Source organism: Symphalangus syndactylus, chromosome 8, assembly GCF_028878055.3.
Source record: "Symphalangus syndactylus isolate Jambi chromosome 8, NHGRI_mSymSyn1-v2.1_pri, whole genome shotgun sequence".
Classification (NCBI taxonomy): Eukaryota; Metazoa; Chordata; class Mammalia; order Primates; family Hylobatidae; genus Symphalangus; species Symphalangus syndactylus.
Genome location: NC_072430.2, coordinates 111,694,793 through 111,712,809, shown reverse-complemented (window position 1 = coordinate 111,712,809; position 18,017 = coordinate 111,694,793). Strand labels below are relative to the sequence as shown.

At 40.7% G+C, this 18,017-nt stretch overlaps 1 protein-coding gene across 17 annotated transcripts in view; it reads left to right on the top strand.

Annotated features, from left to right (window-relative positions):
• KLF7 (KLF transcription factor 7) overlaps positions 1 to 18,017 on the top strand; it is a 473,743-nt gene that overhangs the window by 383,306 nt on the left and 72,420 nt on the right. The gene's annotated exons all lie outside the window — the stretch shown is intronic.

The following is an 18,017-nucleotide window of genomic DNA, read 5'->3' as shown; positions in this document are numbered from 1 at the left end:
AGCGAGTGTCAATAAAGAATAGGAGCTTGATTTTGAGATTAGAAGGTAGGCAAAAGAGAGAAGAGCCCAGTGACAAAAGATACTCAAGGAGGACGGGAAGATGTAGCTGAGGCTGACAATGAATTGTAGGTTTTCCCAGTGTGATGCCTCCAGAAAGAGAACACCCTCTATGCGTGTCCTTGTTTCTCTTTTTTGTTTAGGGTCCTTCTCTAGTTAGGCACACAACCTCGGACAAAGGCTGATGTGTGCTTCCATGCCTCTGACTTTGTCTTAGAGGACTAGTTAAGAAACTCCTAGGATGCTGAAGGGCACCGATGCCAAGTTGGCTAGCCGTCCCAGGGAGGATGAAGCGGGGCTGGTGACAAGTTCACTGGGCTTTGTGAAGTGGAATAAAGAAAGTGCTGGTTAGTGGAAAGTGCTGGCTCTGCTGCGGAAACAGTGGTTTTTTTTCAGTAGCGATTAGGAGCTGCTGAGGGGACATTCTGCAGGAAAGATGGTGGGTGGGGGCGGGGGGACACGGGTATTTAAAAATTCTACAGTGTGCACCATGGAAAGTCCAAGAAGACAATCCGGATTTGCACATAGGAAGTGTGAACTTGTACAGTCCGTCCTGGAGAAACCCGCTTGCCCTTGGGGGGAGGGCTGTGAGAGGCTCGGTGTGTGGCTGCTCGTGTAACTTCTTCGCTTAGTGACAGCAGCTTGTTAAGGCTAATGAACGGCTGAATTTCCTCTGCCGGGATCCAAAGTAGGATTTGCCAGCTTGAGGCTGAGATGTAACACTCTCTGCTTTAGCAAAAGAGGTTTGGCTTTTGGTATAAGGAGCTGAGTGGCAAAGCGGATCCTTTAACTGTACCATTGTTACTAGTTCACTTCTGGTCAGAGGCTGTGAGTTTTCCTCCAGGTATTGGCCTCTGGTGTCCGTGTGTCCACACATGCATTCTTGTCCAAGGACGCGAGCAGATGCTTGACTCTGTCTCTCTATAAACACATACACAGTTCACATATTTTTAGCATAGAGTCTTTCTTCAATGCATCCTTTTCCTTATCCTTAACGAGAGTGTATCTCATGAAGGGTCTCACTGGATCTTTTTTTCTTCCTTTTATTTCCAATGCTAATTAAACCAAAATGTTGCCTGAATTTCATTTTCTGAAATAGTCTTCATTTCACACTGTCAGCCCACTGGTATGGAATCGGTTGCATATTAACAACTGTCTAGACAGGTTAGAGAAGGGAATCTGTTGATTTAGTCAGCCTGCCCAAGGCAGCCCTTGTTTGTGATTAACTGTTAAGCAGTGTTAGAAGGAAGAAAGTTGGCTTTATTTGTTAGAACGTTCCCTACTGATGAATCATGCAACTTTGTTTTGGTTCAAGTTTTCAGAGTAGTAAAGCCAGATTTGGAGGAAGGTCTCTTCACAGGAAACCTGCTTTTCTAGATCTGGCTGGACCATCCAGGACAAACTCTAGATCTGAAAAGAAACATCATTGGTTTGACAATTAGAGGATGTATTAGATCTATTGTTTCCTAAGAAGCCATCTCTGCTCTTCCTTCTCCCCTCCTCCCCCTGCTGCTCTGCCTCCTCTCACTTCAGGGAAGCTCTAGTTTAGTTTCTATAGGCAAAGGATTTTTCACCCCTCGGAACCCCCTCATTTCTTGCCTTAACCCTCTCCAACTGCCAGCCACTCTCACCTTAAAACCCTTAGCCAACTTATTCAGCGGCATGCTTATAGCCAATGCTGATGCATAACTTGTGGGGAAGCACTAATAAACAATATATCACTCCAGTGAGCTTTATGCTCTGGACTCCATAATCACAAATGCTCTATATAAAGGCGACTAGGACCATAGGTTTACACTGATAACAGAACCTTTAACCTCTATCCCTTCCTTCTTCCCCCTCCCAAAACCGTCTCGCTGCTTCTGAGTATAAGGGGTGGTGATGGTGATATGCAACTGTTAGTTCCGAATCAACTATCAGATAATGAAATTTTGAGACTCTTTTGCTCAAAACAGCTCAACAAGATTTCTGCAAAGAACCCCAGACAGGAAGAAGTTTCCTTATGCTCTGGAGTAATCAGATTTTAGAGGTCAAATGAGGAGTAATTATTAGATGTTCTTAAAGTGAACAATGTACCTGGGCTCATGGAGATGAGCAAAATGTGGAGATTCTGATAATCTGACTTGGTTTCTAGAGAAAGAGTGGCTTCGATGATAAACTCAAGAACATTTTACATTTGAAAATTGAAGATAAACGATTTGGGGATTTTATTTTAAACTTAAGATATGGGATAATTGTCCTGCCTAATAGTCAGTGAGCCTGTGACAGTGTCAGTGACTGTGACAGGGCCACCTCCTGTCACGGAGATCCTCGTTTTGACATTGGATTTTCTGGCAATGATGCCTTAGCCACATAGCTCCAAGTCTGAAAATAATCGTTGCTGGTATAATTCTAAAATCCAAATGGACTTCACACATTAACGGCTCTCCATTCCTGGGCTCTGACTGCATACTTAAGCACTCGGCCCAAGTAACATCATCTTTCTGCCTGTCATATAACTGTAAATTACACTGTGCTTATGTGGTCTATTATTTTATAGAATTCAGCTGACGCGCAATTCTTAAGACTAGCCTTAAGCGCTTTGAAAACTTGCAGGAAAATTTCCAAGAGCTGTCTGAGCAAAAGTAGGAAAAGGTCAAGGGTAGGACAGAAACCAGAGTTTCTTATGGGGTACCACTTGATTATGGGTAAAGAGAAACTCATTCATGACTTTTTTTGCCAATAGAAATCATGATCTTTTTTTTTTTTTTTGAACACACTGCTGACTTGGAAAATAAAAAGAATTTGATACAATACTTTTATTTTCTTCTAGAATATACAAAGACTTTTAGAACTTTTATATGTTTTATCTCTAGTCTGCTATTTCATGAGTTCAGGTCAAGCAGTGATGATCTAAGTCTTATTTGGACTTAGCTTTGCATCGTGTCATTGAGGAGCATCGCATGTTTGCTTGAAAAGTCTTATGGAATTATGTTTGTTGTTAATGCTGATTCATAATTGGCAGATGGGGTCAGTTTGAGGCCTCTCTTTGCTTGGAGAAAATTTTCCACTGCTACTGGAAACAAATAAATAAATCATAGAACATTCTTCTCTCCTCCCCCATTCCCCTATTGTTTTAAACTAATGGCATACTTGGCTACTGTAAGGACTAAAGTGTCCCCTTAACACTGCAATTTCATCTTGGTTTCAGGCACCCTGAAACACTTTTTATGAGGGCCTTTGGTGTAAGGAATCTCTAGGGGAAAACCTACAGAAATGGTTGCATTCCAAGAACAGCCTCATGGTACCAGGGATGGGATTTGGTCTGTGAGCCACACTGCTTCTCCTTTTATGTGAAGATCTTGCCTTTGCACTTCCTTCTGCAGGCCTGGGCTGCCAGGTGCTATATCAGCCAGGAAAACAAAGCAAACTGTAGGGTCTGTCCATCCGCAGGTTTGCCTCAGTCCCCAATTCGCAGAAAACCTTGTCATGAATTAGAATTTCTTGGCAACAGCACCACCCAGGGAAATTTGTAGACACAAAGGAGCCTTGCTAGCCACACTGAACGGATAAAATAACTGTTTTTTTTTGTATGTGATTTGTGTGTTCTTCAGTTACTGTAAATCTGTTTCTTTATTTGAAACAGCAACTTGGTAGATGAAATAAAAATATAACTGCCCGTTACCCAGAATTTATCTTTATGAAGATGCAATCACTAAACAGATGTAACTCTACAAATGAAAGCACATGTGACTGCAATCAATCACACACTTAGCCTTTCTTTAATAGATTCATTTCCATGTTCTTTTAATAGACACATCTTTGTGTAGATTCAGGGGCTTCAAACATTATCATTCAGTCTACCTGTTTGCAGTTTGGTATTTTAAAGTGGGCAAACATTATAATGCAGTTATTTTTTACTACATCTGTCCTTAGTAGGGGGGAAAGGAAGTCACTATTCTTTGTTCTCCATGAACTTCCCACCCCCACTCCTTACCCTGAAGAGAATGGGATGTTGGGGTCCCATCCATTTAAAAGGCAGAGCAAAAGATGCCAGATGACAGCCTTGCCCTGAAATGATTTATGTGTGGGTATGTCAGAGACCTTAAGCATCCAAATGTGAGCTGCTTCTTTCTGCCAGCCCATTCTAAACATAAATGCCAGTGGGGGCTAATTTGCCTCTCTACTTAAATGGAGATAGTTCAGAGAGGGTCCTAATGGGGCCTTTAATAGCCATTCTTTTATGAATCTTCACATTCTACTCTCTTCAGAGAATTCTTGTGTTTTAACTTTTTGAGTACAAGAAGACATTACAATCTTCTTTAATTGCTCTCTGTGCCTGTTGAGGAAAGAAGAATACAATTTCCTCTGGCCAGTCCCATCTGGCTCAAGTTGATAGGATAGCTGGTCTGATTCCGGATGGGGTTGGTGGAGATACCCCTTATCTTTTCATTTTATAGTATTGTGCAATGGACTTTTAATTATCTTTGCTGGACCCCACGACTGGCAAATGCAGAAAATGGCTCTGTGATTCCAGTTCACTTGATGTATCAGTTAGCATATGTGTTAGAATTGCGATTTGCTGAAAGTTTAGGACAGCTCCCCAACTTAACTGGAATGGTGCCAGAGAGTGAGGGGCAGAGATTTCCTCTGTCCAGAAATCCCTTTGTTCTCCCAAATCAACTGACTGCTTGCTTAGCATAAATGATTGGGGGTGGGGAGGCGGAATGTTTTAACCCCAAAATGCCAAATCTTACCAAGTACAGTGATTGGAAAACTCAACTACTAATGGTGTTAAAGTTGGTGAAACAAATTATAGTGTCTAATTATTCATGTTACATGTAACATTGACAAGTTAAAAAGCACTGATCTCTGTTATATTGTATACTCATTGTAGAATATACATATCCTTATTCTGTCTAAAATTCCCCAAATAAACAAAATGTTGCCATTACTGGGACATGCGTTTACCTAAGATTGTTCGTGATTTTGCTCTGCCCCACCTTGCCCAGATTAGTTCCTGCTAATTGGCAGAATTATTTCTACCACCCTATATCCCTTTAGTTTTCCTTCTCGGGGTATCTAGTGTGACCCTAAGAACCTGGTCCTTTTTAAACGAATCATGTCCATCCCCCCTTCATTCAAGCAGTACCACATGCTTGATATATAAATGTTACAGCTGAGCGTTTGCAGTAGCCTTAAGATCTGAGTCTAGTATCAGCCCAGATGAGGTGGGAGTGACTTCTGATTTCAGGGGGATACCATTCCTCTTTGAGCTGGTAGATGGACCTAGTCACACCTTGTGGGATTTTTGTTGTTTATATTCAAGTATAGAAAATATTCCACAGTAAATACTTCATTCCTTAAGCCCTTTTTATGTGCATAATACTGTATTTGGGCAATGCAAAATTGAATTGGATATAGATTCTGCCCTCTAGGAGCTTGACTCTAGTAAGGCAGAGAAAGCATGTTCAAAATTAAGTTAAACAGAATAGAGCATGAGTGCCAGAAAGAAGTAAAGAAAGAAAGAAACATTCAGTTCTGTGTTGGAACACTGACCTGTGCCTATCTGTATTACCCACATTGTTCCAACCTTGTTTATAAAACATGCTTGAGATTTACCAAGTTCTGTTGTGAAAAAGCCTTCAGCTAATGGCACGTCGTGGGCTGGATACTTTTAGGGCAGATGAGTATACAATGTGAATACACATGTCCATAATGGCCAGGAAACAGCGCCCATGTCTGTGCCATTCGGAAATGATTAGAGGTAATTAAAATAATTAATGTAGAGCCATATGTGATATCTATTTTTGAATGTGGGTGTATTGACATTTCCTGAGGGTCATTCTGAAAGTCAGGTTCTCAGCCTTGTACCAAAGCGAGGAACATAGAATCTCAGAATTTCAAATCTTGAAAGGGTCTTGGTTTCCTCAGCTCTAAAATACTGGGTTGAACTAAGTGACTGTTAAAGCCAGATAAGGCATTGCATTCTCCAAGGTCACACAGCTTATTAACACTGATGGTTTCAGGGCCCAGGACTCTCAGATGCCCAGACCAGTTTACTTGCTTTCTGTCACCTGAATACCCCTTGACTCACTTCTGATTCTTTTCTTTTTCTTTTTTGCCTTCAAAGGAGGCAAGAAAATTCCCTTTTTACTTTTAAGAGTACTGGTACATGGAATTTTGGGATTGGCTAGGTTCTAGACCAAGTTATTGAATATTTTGGAGAAGGCTTGTGTAATTTGATTCTTTTTCCACTTTTAATGTGTGGTAAATTGGAAAATATACACTGTACCGAAAAAATAGCCCCCAATTATAACTCGAGTCTTATAAAAATTATTGTCATTTAAATAATAACAAATGGAGCGGGAGTGTGAAGGGTATGCAGTGGGGCATATGTTGTAGGGGGTTGGATGGAATATAGAACTAGATGGAAGTAGAAAGCAATAAACGTGAAATTGCTTTGTTTCTGACACTTCACCAACAAAGAGAGTGCCTGAAACTTTACCAGCAACCTATGTGCCAGTTTATGAAAATCTTTTGAAATGTTTTTAAATTCTTGAGAGGGTTGTAATAAGCAGTAGTGAAGAAACTCAACCTCTGAGAGGTTTTTCAAAAAGTCTTTTGAGGTCTGATGGATGAAGTAGGCCTAATTTTTACCATTGTCCCTAATGAGGAAAGGAAAATGGAAGGCTCACTTGACTTTTTTGCCCCGGTTTTTCCCCAGTTACTTTTTGCCCTTCCCTACCTCCTTGAATCAGTAGTTACGATGGTGAAAGTTCTCTCCTGGAATGTGTCTCACAGATCTCTTTCACCTCTAACATCTCAGAGGTTAAAATCCCCTTTCCAGTTCAGGACTTCTTCATCTCCTCACAGCTATACTCTACATCTCCACCTCCAGATATTTCCCTGGGTTTCAGGCCCTCGATTTTTTCTAACCGGAAATAAGCAACAAGCAAGATGGGCTTTGGGGTTGTTCTACCGTCACTTCAGCTGAATATGTTCTAAACCCCTAACTCATCAACTTCTTCCATGGACTGCTTCCTTTTTCCTGGCTTCCCTATTTCTTTTAATAATGTGATTATTCGTCTCATGATCTAGGTTTGACATTCTAGTCATTGTAACTCCTTTCTTTTTCTTGAATCTGATAAAAAATTAGATGAAAAGATCTAATTAGCAGAAGTCTAAAATTAGTTGAAAAATCCCACTGACTTGGCTTCTGAGGTGCTTTAGCATCAGCCTGTTGTGGATGGCACCCTTGGCCATTGCCTTGCCACAATCCCTGTCACCTCCCTGGACTTACCCTTCTGCCACCATCACCCCAGGTGGCCTGCTTTCAAACTGTTCATGGCTGCCTCTTATACATAGCATGAGGCCAAACTTCCAAGAGTCAGGGTGTTCCAACACTGGGTCTACATAATATTTGCAAGTTTCCCCCCTTTTCACGTGTAGTAAATGCCATCCAAATTAAGTAACTATGCTTTTCCTGCTTCTGTCTTTATTTTTGTTGTTTCCTTTAGCCTTTTTCCTCTTCCTCCCTCTCCCCTTCCTGATTTTCTTTGTCCAAGTTCCACCCATCCCTTAACTTTCAAATGGGTGCCAAACTCCCTCCCTTGCTACCAGCCAACTGTAACTGCTATGATTTCCATACTCTTTTGCAGAACTTTTTACTTCCTTGTGAGGCTTTACAGTTTTGAGTTATAATAAAGCTTTTTTTTTTTTTTTTTTTATTCTCTGTTGTGTTATTTTTCCTGTTAAGTCTATGCTTTAAGGAGTTGATGCCTTGGGTATAGTTTTGGTAGTGAACTTTTAATGTATCACCTGCTTCTTAGAAAGCTTTGCACACTGTGGGCATTCGATAGTTATTTGAGGAGCATGTTATGACTATGACTTAAGATTTGACTATGCCTTTTTCAGTGGTTCTCAGTCGTGGCTGCACCCCAGACCAATAAAATCAGTATCTCTTTGGGAAGGACCCAGGCATCAGTGTTTGTAAAGCTTTCAGGCAATTCCAATATGCGGCCAAGGCATTGAGCCATTGATGTATAGAGGGTTTAATGGTATATCAGAGTTGGGGTTATCTACTTCTTATATTGAAATATTTAATGACTTGTGTAATTTGGAATCCACACGGAGCAGAGGTTTATAGTAAAACAGGATCATGCCGGTGGATGTGCTTCATCTGGCACTTTCGTTAATAGCAGCTGCCCAAGTGTTGTTTCATACTTCTTGCTTTGCTTTCCGTCACCCTAAAGTGTCTAAGGCAGTCTGTTTGGCTCACATTTCCTGTGACCCATCAGGAGTTTGCTTAACCTGATCAAGTTCCGTATTTGGAAACTTTGTGGTGTTGGGCTTTAAACTCCAGCCTTGCTGGGTTTCAAATAATTCATTCTCAGTAGGCCCTTGGCCATGATTTTCCACTCACCTCAGCCTGCTCCATGGTTTGAAAGGGCTGGATGCATGCATGTACATCTGTTGGATGATGCTGGAGAGGCATTAGGTAGCAGCTCTCCATTTTCTTACTGACCAACCACAGTGTTTGGAAGTAGACTCTGTTTATAAAGAATTTCAAAGGATCCATCTTTCTAGTAAGAGGAGCAAAAATAGACTGTGGAAGAATTGCTGCTGAGGACATTCAGGCAAGGAGGCTGCCTTCACACCCATAGATGGCTTAGCTCCTGTGGTAATGACTGTGGGCGTGTGGTGATCTTCACAAAGAAGCCTTAGAAACGCCTCTTTTTCAAACTGTGATGTTTGCAAAATTGTATGTCCTGTAGCTACATCCTTTCATCTGTAAACTGTCTTTGATGGGGGTATGGTTGGCAAGAGAGAACATCAGGAGAGGAGCTTAGAGCTCAGGGTTGAAGGATGCCTTTTGGAAAGCTCAACCCAGCTGTGAAAACGGCAATTAGCCGTGGAGCAATTGCCCTGCAAGGGAGTGCCCACCTGCTCTTGACCCCGTTCTCACATTCACCTTCCAGAGCCGAGTTAGCAGGAATTCAATGGAGTGGTCGTAACATTGGTGCTTATTTTTGGAGAGGCAGCAAATTTGCTCAGCATACAAAGGAGTGGAAATAGATTCTTTCCACCCCAACACCCCCTGCCTTTTGAGCTTTTAGCCTTTGTTCATATGGGCACTACAGACCATGTTAGTGAAGTGCAGCTTCTGACTATGGTGTTGAAGGATGTCTTCTGTGAGGCCCTACGCAGAACTGATTCCCCTGAGAGTGATGAGATGCTGCTCAAGGTCAGACTTGAGTCGACTTCATTTCTTCCAAGATTGTTCAGCCCTAATTTGTACATTCTCCTCCTCTTCTCAAGGTTCTTGCTTTTCTTTAATATGGATCAAGAAATGATTTCCTCTGTGATGGGGCTTTTCATGTTTGCATATGAGAATCTAACAAACATCTGTGTTGAGCTTTTGTTCTGAAGGGCTCAGGGTGTTTTGCTCCTGGTCTTTTGTCATTGGCACATTCTTTCTGTAACTAGGGAGCAGACAGATATTACAGAATTTCCCATTCAGGGGTGAGAAAATTGGGCCACAGGAAACTTAAGCAAGTTGTCTTACTGTGGCTGCAAAGCAAATAAGTTGCGAAAAACCATTGGTAGAATAAATTTTCTCTTCCCTCTTTCCACTTGGCTAATCTTACTGTCATAAAAATAACCATCATAGTACTGTCTCATATGTATCAGACACTTCCTAAAGATGATCTCATTTGAGCACCTGTATCCATCATTTCAATGAATGCTCACAACAACTCTATGAAATGCATATTCTATTTATCCCCATTTTACAGATGGAAAAGCTGAGATTTGAGGTATTGAATGGCTTGCTTAAAATCATACAACTTGGAAGTATTTGAGCTGGGATCCAAGCCTCAGCAGGGCCCAGCACTCTTAATTGTTATATCTATACTGACTGCTGTTTAGGTAGGAGACATTAGGGCAGAAGCCAAAGGTCATGACTTGGCAATCAGTGGCCCAGTATGGATTCCAGTAGTTCATTGGTCTGTCTTCTTTGTGGGCTTTGGTTTTCTTATCTGTAAAAGGACTGGACTGTGCAAGGCACTTTTTAAGGTCACAGTGTTTCATAGTAGACAAATTACATGAAGGCTTTGAAATCAAGCAGAGGTGGAACCTTGAGAAAGTCACTTTTAACATCTCTGAGTCTTGTTTGTCATTTGTGGAGTTCTTAATTCCTGATAAGAATCAGCTCTCTGACCTAGTGTCTGGCACATAACATCCACTGAACAAATGCTCTTTCCTTCCCCATTTTCCTCTCAATAATAATACACAGAGGCACAATGCTCTTTCTCTCAGTGGTGTCTTTGGTGTCTTGAAGATCCCAGTGAGCCTGGAATGCCCAAGAGACAATAAATGATGGAAGGCAGGGGAAAGCGGAATGCTGGGCATTGGATATGGTATACCTTTATCCATCCACAAGAGAAACTCTCATTAAGTAATTTGTGCTTGGAACTGGGGAAGGACTAGCAATACCCTTTGTCCCTGGAAACTGGGCCTAGTTTGACATCCTTGGAATTTGCTTGGCTTGTTCATGCAAATGTCCAATCTCTTCCCCTTTATTTCTGTCCAGTCTGACTTACGACTTACGTATCTTAGGTTTTTCTAGCATGCAGTTTTTTTTTTTTAAGAGCCAGAATTAGGCATATATAACATAATACAGTGCTGGTTACTACACCTGCCATTTCTGCCTTACCTGATGACTGAGCTTACTGCAGCTTATGAGAGTGAATCAGGTTTTATGAGATCTATAAATATCTCAGATAGGATTTTTATTTCATTTTCCCCCTTCAAATAAGACATAATGGAAGCACTCACATACATAAGGAAAATTCTTTCTGTGATAAAGTAGGGTGTTTTTGAATTGGCCTCTGAAAAGTAATAATTTGATGTGGTTGTTCCTGTTGGGAGTTTTATGGGGGAGGGGAAGAATCATGCATATGCTGCTATAAAACTCAAAAGATTATATCTTCATATTTAAGGTTTAGCCTAGCACCTATGGAGAGATTTATTTCAGAGATGCCAGCCCTGTGTGAAGGCTGCATTCTCTCCTTCTGTAGATTATATATTTGTGTTTTCTTAGCTACAGAGAAACCAGGGAAGGAAAGTCCCATTGGCTAGCAGGAGGTGAGCTCCCCAAAGGAACTTTTCAGTTCTTTGTCTAGTCTCTTTCCAGCTGCCCCAAGGGAGGATGTTCTCGTCCTTCTCTCTACTTCATGATTTTCCTGCGAAGATTTTCCACTACTTGATATATCTCACTGAGGTTTTTTTTTTTTTCCCCCGGAATTACACTTAAAAAAAAAAAAAGGTTCTTAATAGCCAATACCAGGAATGGAAGTTATTTTTCTCACTTTGCTCTTTGAGAAGCATCTAGAAGGAAACTTGAACACCTAACTTTAAAAAATATGTTACAAAATAAACCATGACACAATCATTGTAAGTGCCTTACTTTACCTGTCTGTAAAATCGGCTCTATTTACCATGTCTGATTCAGGGCAGCAAATTTAACTATAAATTTAACTATTGTTTTTGAGAAATAAAATGTCTGACTCTGAACCTTTCATTGTTGTTTTTTTTTCTTTTTTAGTACAACCTCCCTCTATTTCTTCCCCCAGTTCTCACTAGCTTTGTGTTTAACTAGATGATAATTTAATTTGTTCTTAAAAGAATAAACCATGTGAACTGAGTATACCTGAACCAAAGGCGTGCGGAGGACTTTGGCTTAATGTCATTTTTTTTTTTTTTTTTTTTTTGCTGTTGTTTAACATCATCTCAGTGTGTAACATAATCCTAGCACTTTGGCTTCGCTGTATATACTCGCTGCTCTGTGGTTATCATCAAATGATGTGACTTCTCTAGTCCTCAGTTTCCTCATGTGAACAGTGTAGGTAGATTTAGGAACAGTGAGATTATCAGACATACAAACAGTAAGCTCCTAGACTGAACTGGCTTGAAGATGTGTTTTATTTGGCCAGCATGCATATTTCAATTCCTTTTAATTTGAATGCTTTTAGACAGATCGTGCACTCTTCAATTAACCCTGTCCCCACTATTTCCACCTCGCTTAATTTTTGATCTCTGGCCCAGTGAGCATGCATTTGGGCTTGTGACTAGCATCTCTCTAAGGCACCTTCCGCTTCAAAATGTTCTGATTTGGGGACAAGCTTTATTTATCAATCATAGTCTCAAACTGGCTTGCTTTCTGCTCTCAACCCAGAACCGTTTTCATTTCCTTTTAGATGTCTCTGCCTTGTTGAGTGTCTTTGTTTGGGATTCTATTTTATAAAGCAATTTCCAAATCACATCTCACTTTTTCCTAGTCATTCAGGTTCTGTTGTAGATCATCGAAATCTGGGATGGAAAAGACCATCTGGTTCACCCCTCCCCCTGCCTGGGCTTAGCAGTTGCTCTAGAGCATGTTCATTCCTTATTGGTATTTGTAACATTTTCCAATTTGGAAACTGACTCTGATTTTCCTGAGCATGCAGCCTCTTGGTCTAAGTGGGAGTAAAATGAGACAATACCAAACAATTTTCTTTTTCCCATCAGACATCCCTCATTAACAAAAAAGCCTGCTATTGTCACAGTTTCTTTTGCCACTCCCAGAGACCCAGCTGGTCAGTTGTAGTAAAAACTCCGTGTGTGTGTGTGTGTGTGTGTGTGTGTGTGTCTGTATGTGTGTGTGTGAAAAACATGTAACCAGTTCTTAGTTTTCTTAGTCTGACATAGAATCATGTTGTAGAGAATTCCATTAACCACTGTAACTGCTTATTTTTTTGTGGAAGTGGATTTTATATGACTTGTTTCACTGAGGAAGTGATGCTTTTTGTGTGAAAAAGTCCAGGGTATTATAATAAAGTACTTTTCCTGAGAATCAAGTAATGTGTTTTCTTCCTACCCTTGGCACTCAAATACTGCCAGCAAGGCACTTGGCCTTCCTTTTCTAATGCTTTTAGGATGCTATTCTACATTAGAGGTGTTTTTAAAAAGTGTATTCTTTTATATTGGCTTCCTTATATTACTAAGGATATCATTTAGGTTGACCAGATGGTGATTTTTAGGGTCATTCTTTTCCTGATTAAAAAAAGCCGTTTAAAAAAATTACTTGCTGCTGGGTGTTCCTCCATTTCTCCAATCTCTGATTACTTTTTTTCTTTTTAAAAAATTTTGAGTGCCAAATAATGGCCCAAGGTTATTACTATTTTGTGTGTGTGTATGTGTGTGTGTAAAATTTTTCAAAACCAATGACTATTTATTTAACTGTGTGAATTAGCTACTATTAAAATATTTCTGAAAAAATATTTCTAAAAAGGAAGAGAGAGAAAAAGAAAGGGAAAGGCAGACATTATGTGGTCATAGAATGTCCTTGCACGGTTTTCCCTGCAAAAGAGAACCAGAATGCAAACCAGTTGTCCTCCTACCCAAGATGCGACTGCCGTTTTCCTCCAGCTTTTGCATCCAGGAGCTCTTTATTATGCCCCATATTTATAGAGCTACTAGGACTTCACAAATATCAGAACTTGAGGAGTATTAGACATTTCTTTCCAATCCCTTCCCCCTGCCCTCCTCAATTTGCAGATAACTGGCCTGAGCTTCAGAGATCATTATTTAAGTCCAAGCCAGTATTGGGCCCTCAAGACTTGTGAGCCTCCTTGCAGTATTTTAAACATATTCACATGTTAACACAAGGCATGGTGCAGCATGGCTGAGGGAACTGCTTCTCGAAGGGTGGGCTGAGCTCCACAGGGCTTCATAAGCACAATGTTGATAACACAGAATTACCTCGGGAGGCAGTTTTATTCCCATTGCTGTTTTCTTTCAGTCCTTTTAACTCAAGGAGACAGTCAGCTTTGAGGTGCCATGTCTTTAACACCTCTCTGTAAACTCTCCTCACCCCTCCTTTTCACCCTCCCTCCCTTCCTTTCTTCCTTTTTTTTTTTTTTTTTTTTTAAATAAAGAGAACAGGTCTTACACTCAGAGCTTTTGACAGGCAAACATCCAGTTGAAAGTTTGTAATATTGTTTTGATTTTGTTGTTTTTAATTTTATGATTATCTTCTATTAATTGAACATTTGCAGGAAAAGAATTTAAAACGCATGCAGCCTTAATATATAATGCCTTAGTGAGGCAATTAAAAATGAAAATAATAGGGGAATGATTGTACAGATGGAATGCTGATTTGGTAAAAATCCGTGAAGGTGAAATGAAATTGAAGTTTGAAAAATACTGGTGTCGTGGAAAATTCAAGGGATTTGGCATCAGAAAACCTGGAATTTAGTCCTGACTTTGTCAGTATAAAACAAAGCAAATTATTAAATTATATTTCCCATGTGAAATGCAAGGCTTATAATAGTAGGATTGCTCTATTCCAATGCTATATGGATGTGAGAGTGCTTTGTAAACTGTTACATGCTGTACAGTGTAATTGTTTTCTATTCTGCAGTGGGGGAGGCTTTTGTTTCAAGCCTTAAACTATTACTTCTTGTTGGCTTTCTTCCTCTTTATGATTTCTGTTCAGTTTTCCGAGCAGGAACTTAGTGACTTTTTATTTGTTCCAATGGGGCTGTTACTTGTGCCTTAATTGTGGTACTTTGAAAAATTTCCTACTGGTTGTCTAAATGGGGACGTAAAACTTCGTAATTTATTTTGTGTGTATTCATGTGTGTTCGCTTTAAGCTAAATTTTGCAAAGTAAACTTAGTCTGTGGAATACAGTATTGTATAACTATTGGTTAGATATAATATGCTTCTCTTTATTTTTTAAAATACATTCTTAACAATTATATTTTACCACACTCATGAAACAATCATGTGCATTTGTATATGTGTGTATGTGTGTGAGGTTGTGGGGGAGGGTGGTGGTGGTATTCAGGGATGAAGGAAGTCTGGGTTTTGGGTAAAACTGAGAATTCTGGGGACTATTTGCTTCTGAAAGTAGACGTCTGTGTGGCTACAGTGACTCATTAACAACACACTGTCAGATGTTGTTAGATAATAAGAAGATGAGGACTTACCTGGATAGGAAGTCCTGGACTTACCTGGATAGGAAGTCCTGGACTTACCTATATGTCTACTTCCATGGAAACCTGCTAGATTATGGCACACTGGGGTCAGAATGACAGAGCAGTATGTTGCTTTCGGAGATGCAGACTCTTGTCCTAGCCCAGGATAAAGTTGGTAGAAGGTAACTGCAGCTTGGAAGGGAAGTTGAACTCAGACCCGAGGACCACATTGACTGTGGTGGCCAAGCCCCTGTGAACTCTTCAAATGAATATGTTGAGATTTACCTCCTGCTTAAGACAGATGCCATACTGACAGGGATTGGGGAGCCCAGGTGTCAGGTACAAAGCTGCACTATCATACTGCCTTACCTAGAGTACTGGTTGAAATGAAGGCATATCTGCAGCTCTGTCTGTGAGAGGCTCTCCCGATGTCTTGCTGTTGCCAGTAACTGTGGCAGGAGTGCCTTATCAACAGTGGACAGCGCCACCGCTGAGCAGAGCGTGAGCACAGGAGTCAGCTGGGATGGATCATCAGAGATTTCTTGGACTACTAACAGTGCTGCCAGTAGAGCAGATATGGGCAAGCCTGGGGTATGGGCCCAGGAGGCCTCTTTCTCTATGTTAGTCTGGCACCCCTGCTGAACCTCAGCAGTGATAAGTGCTAGAAAAATGTATGGCTAGTCTAGAAGACAAAGTCAGAGCCTCCTGGAGAGAGGGTGACAGCTCTGAGTGGGGGTGTTGCTTTTAACAGATTTTTAATTTTTTCTCCTCAGAAAATTATTGAAGACTCATCTCCAAAAAGAAAACACACCAGTTTCTTCTTATTGACTATGAAATCAACATGACTGGGTGGGACTGGGGAAAAGACAGATTTATCAGTCCCTAAGAGCTGATGGAAACTGCATCCTTTAGGTAGAACACAGAGTTGGGTGTAAGGAGACATTCCTTTGTTTTTGTTGTCTTGAACAAAAGGAAAGACAATAGACGACACAGGTAATGACTGGGTATATCATATATTAAGGGCACCAAGAATTTAGAGAATGGGGAATCAGGTGAGGGTGGAGGGGTGATAGGAGATCCCTGCCCCCAAAGCAGACGTTGGCAAAGGAAAAGTCAGAGAGCAGGAGTCATAAAGATGGCCCCTGGGAGTCAGCCTGGTAATGTCAGTGAGTGAGGCAGGCACAGTATAAGGCACTAGAGAGTGGTGGGAACTGTGGTGACATAGAAAGTATAGACCCTATCTGAAGGGGCAGTTGCCATTCAGCTCCAGCCAAATACTGCTCAAAAGAGTTGCAGAACCTGTTGCCAGATCTTTTGGTTTTTCAAGAGAAGTTAGAAATCTGAATTTTTATTTGAAGTCCCCTGATTTAAAAAAAAAATGGACAAAATAAAAATATTATATATGTCAAAAAACCATTGTCGGCTGGATCTGATCACTAGGCTACCAGGATTTTTGCTCATTACTGTCCTTTTGGGTTGAGTAGCTTTGTCTTTATAAATCCATTGAAAGCAAAAGCTTGCATGTAGAATGACCATGGGAAGCAGTACTGCACGGTGGCTTGGGAGGAGCCTCTCTTGCTGTGCCTGACTGGGTAGACCCTAGGTCAAGTCGAGTGGGTCCCTGAATCTCACAGCTTCCATTTGCCCTGGCCCCAGACTCCATGAGTAAGTGAAGGTGAAGAGGGACAGGAATGTCAGCCTCTCGACCAACCTCTGTAGGGATTTGTTGGGACATACCTTTGGCTCAAACTTTCACATGAGAAATTAAATTCTGGGATCAGGAATGTGACAAAACACTTGAGTGTGCAGCTGGATTTTTGCCACCAATATGATTTGCAGGGAAGTGTTGCCATAAAATGCTTGAGATCATGAATTGGACAGACTCCCCATCTGGAGAGCCATACCTTTCTCTGTGAAATTAAATATTTATGTACTTTTAAGGTTTAGTTTTGATTTTTAAAAAGCAGATAGAAGCTTACTCAACTATTAAAAAAATGTTTCAGATCAAGTGGTAACATTCCAAGTTCACTACAGTTAGCTTTATTGGAAAACATGGTTTTGTCTTTTAAAGAAAATCTAACACATCCTAAAACATTTCAAGAACTGGCTGATGTTACGACTTTGGCCAGCAGAACCCATCGAAGCCACCAAGGCCAGGGGCTGGTGTTAGTATCCAGCATATCGTGTTATACAGGAGCTTTGCCAGCTTCTCCCAATGGCGCCATCTCACGTAGCTATCCTAAGACGTATTTTATTTTCAGGCACTTTCTCAGAGGGAATTGGATGGGTGTGGTCGTAAGAACACCTAGAAAAGAGGGGTGAAATCTTTATGGGCCCAGGGAAGCCATGGCAGAGGGTGGAGTGGGGGATAGAAGCCTCCAGACTCTTCCGCCCCAGCCACTCTGCACCTGGGGCCTTTCAGCTGTTAAAATGAAAAGCCAATTATCTTCTGTAAATGAGGAAAAAAAGAAGGAATAAAAGTGTCTATTATGTATGCTGATATGCATAACACTTCAAATAAAAGGATATATAAGTACTTGACAAATTGAGGGAGAAGGAGGGGAGAGTGCTGGGGGCAAAGAGGCAGATTTTTACTTTTTATACCTTTTCTGTTCTGTTTCAATTTTTCGACCTTCATATATGATCATTGCTTTTAATTTTTTAAAGAGCAATTTGGGTGATGGAATGGTGGACCACTTATGTTATTCTGTGTTTCTGTTCTTTGAAATTTTATTTGTTAACTGAAAAAACAGCAGGCATCTTAAGAGGACCAATAATTTGGACCACTAACCACTGTCTATAATTATAGTAGAATTGCTGTTCTTTTAATGGGAGCAACAAATTTGCCGCACTTCACCCCTCTCAACCTATTTAAGAAGATAGGTATAGGAACCAGACAGAGGTCAAATATCAGCTTTATTATTAATGAAACTGGGTTTATACCCAATTGGCAAGTGCA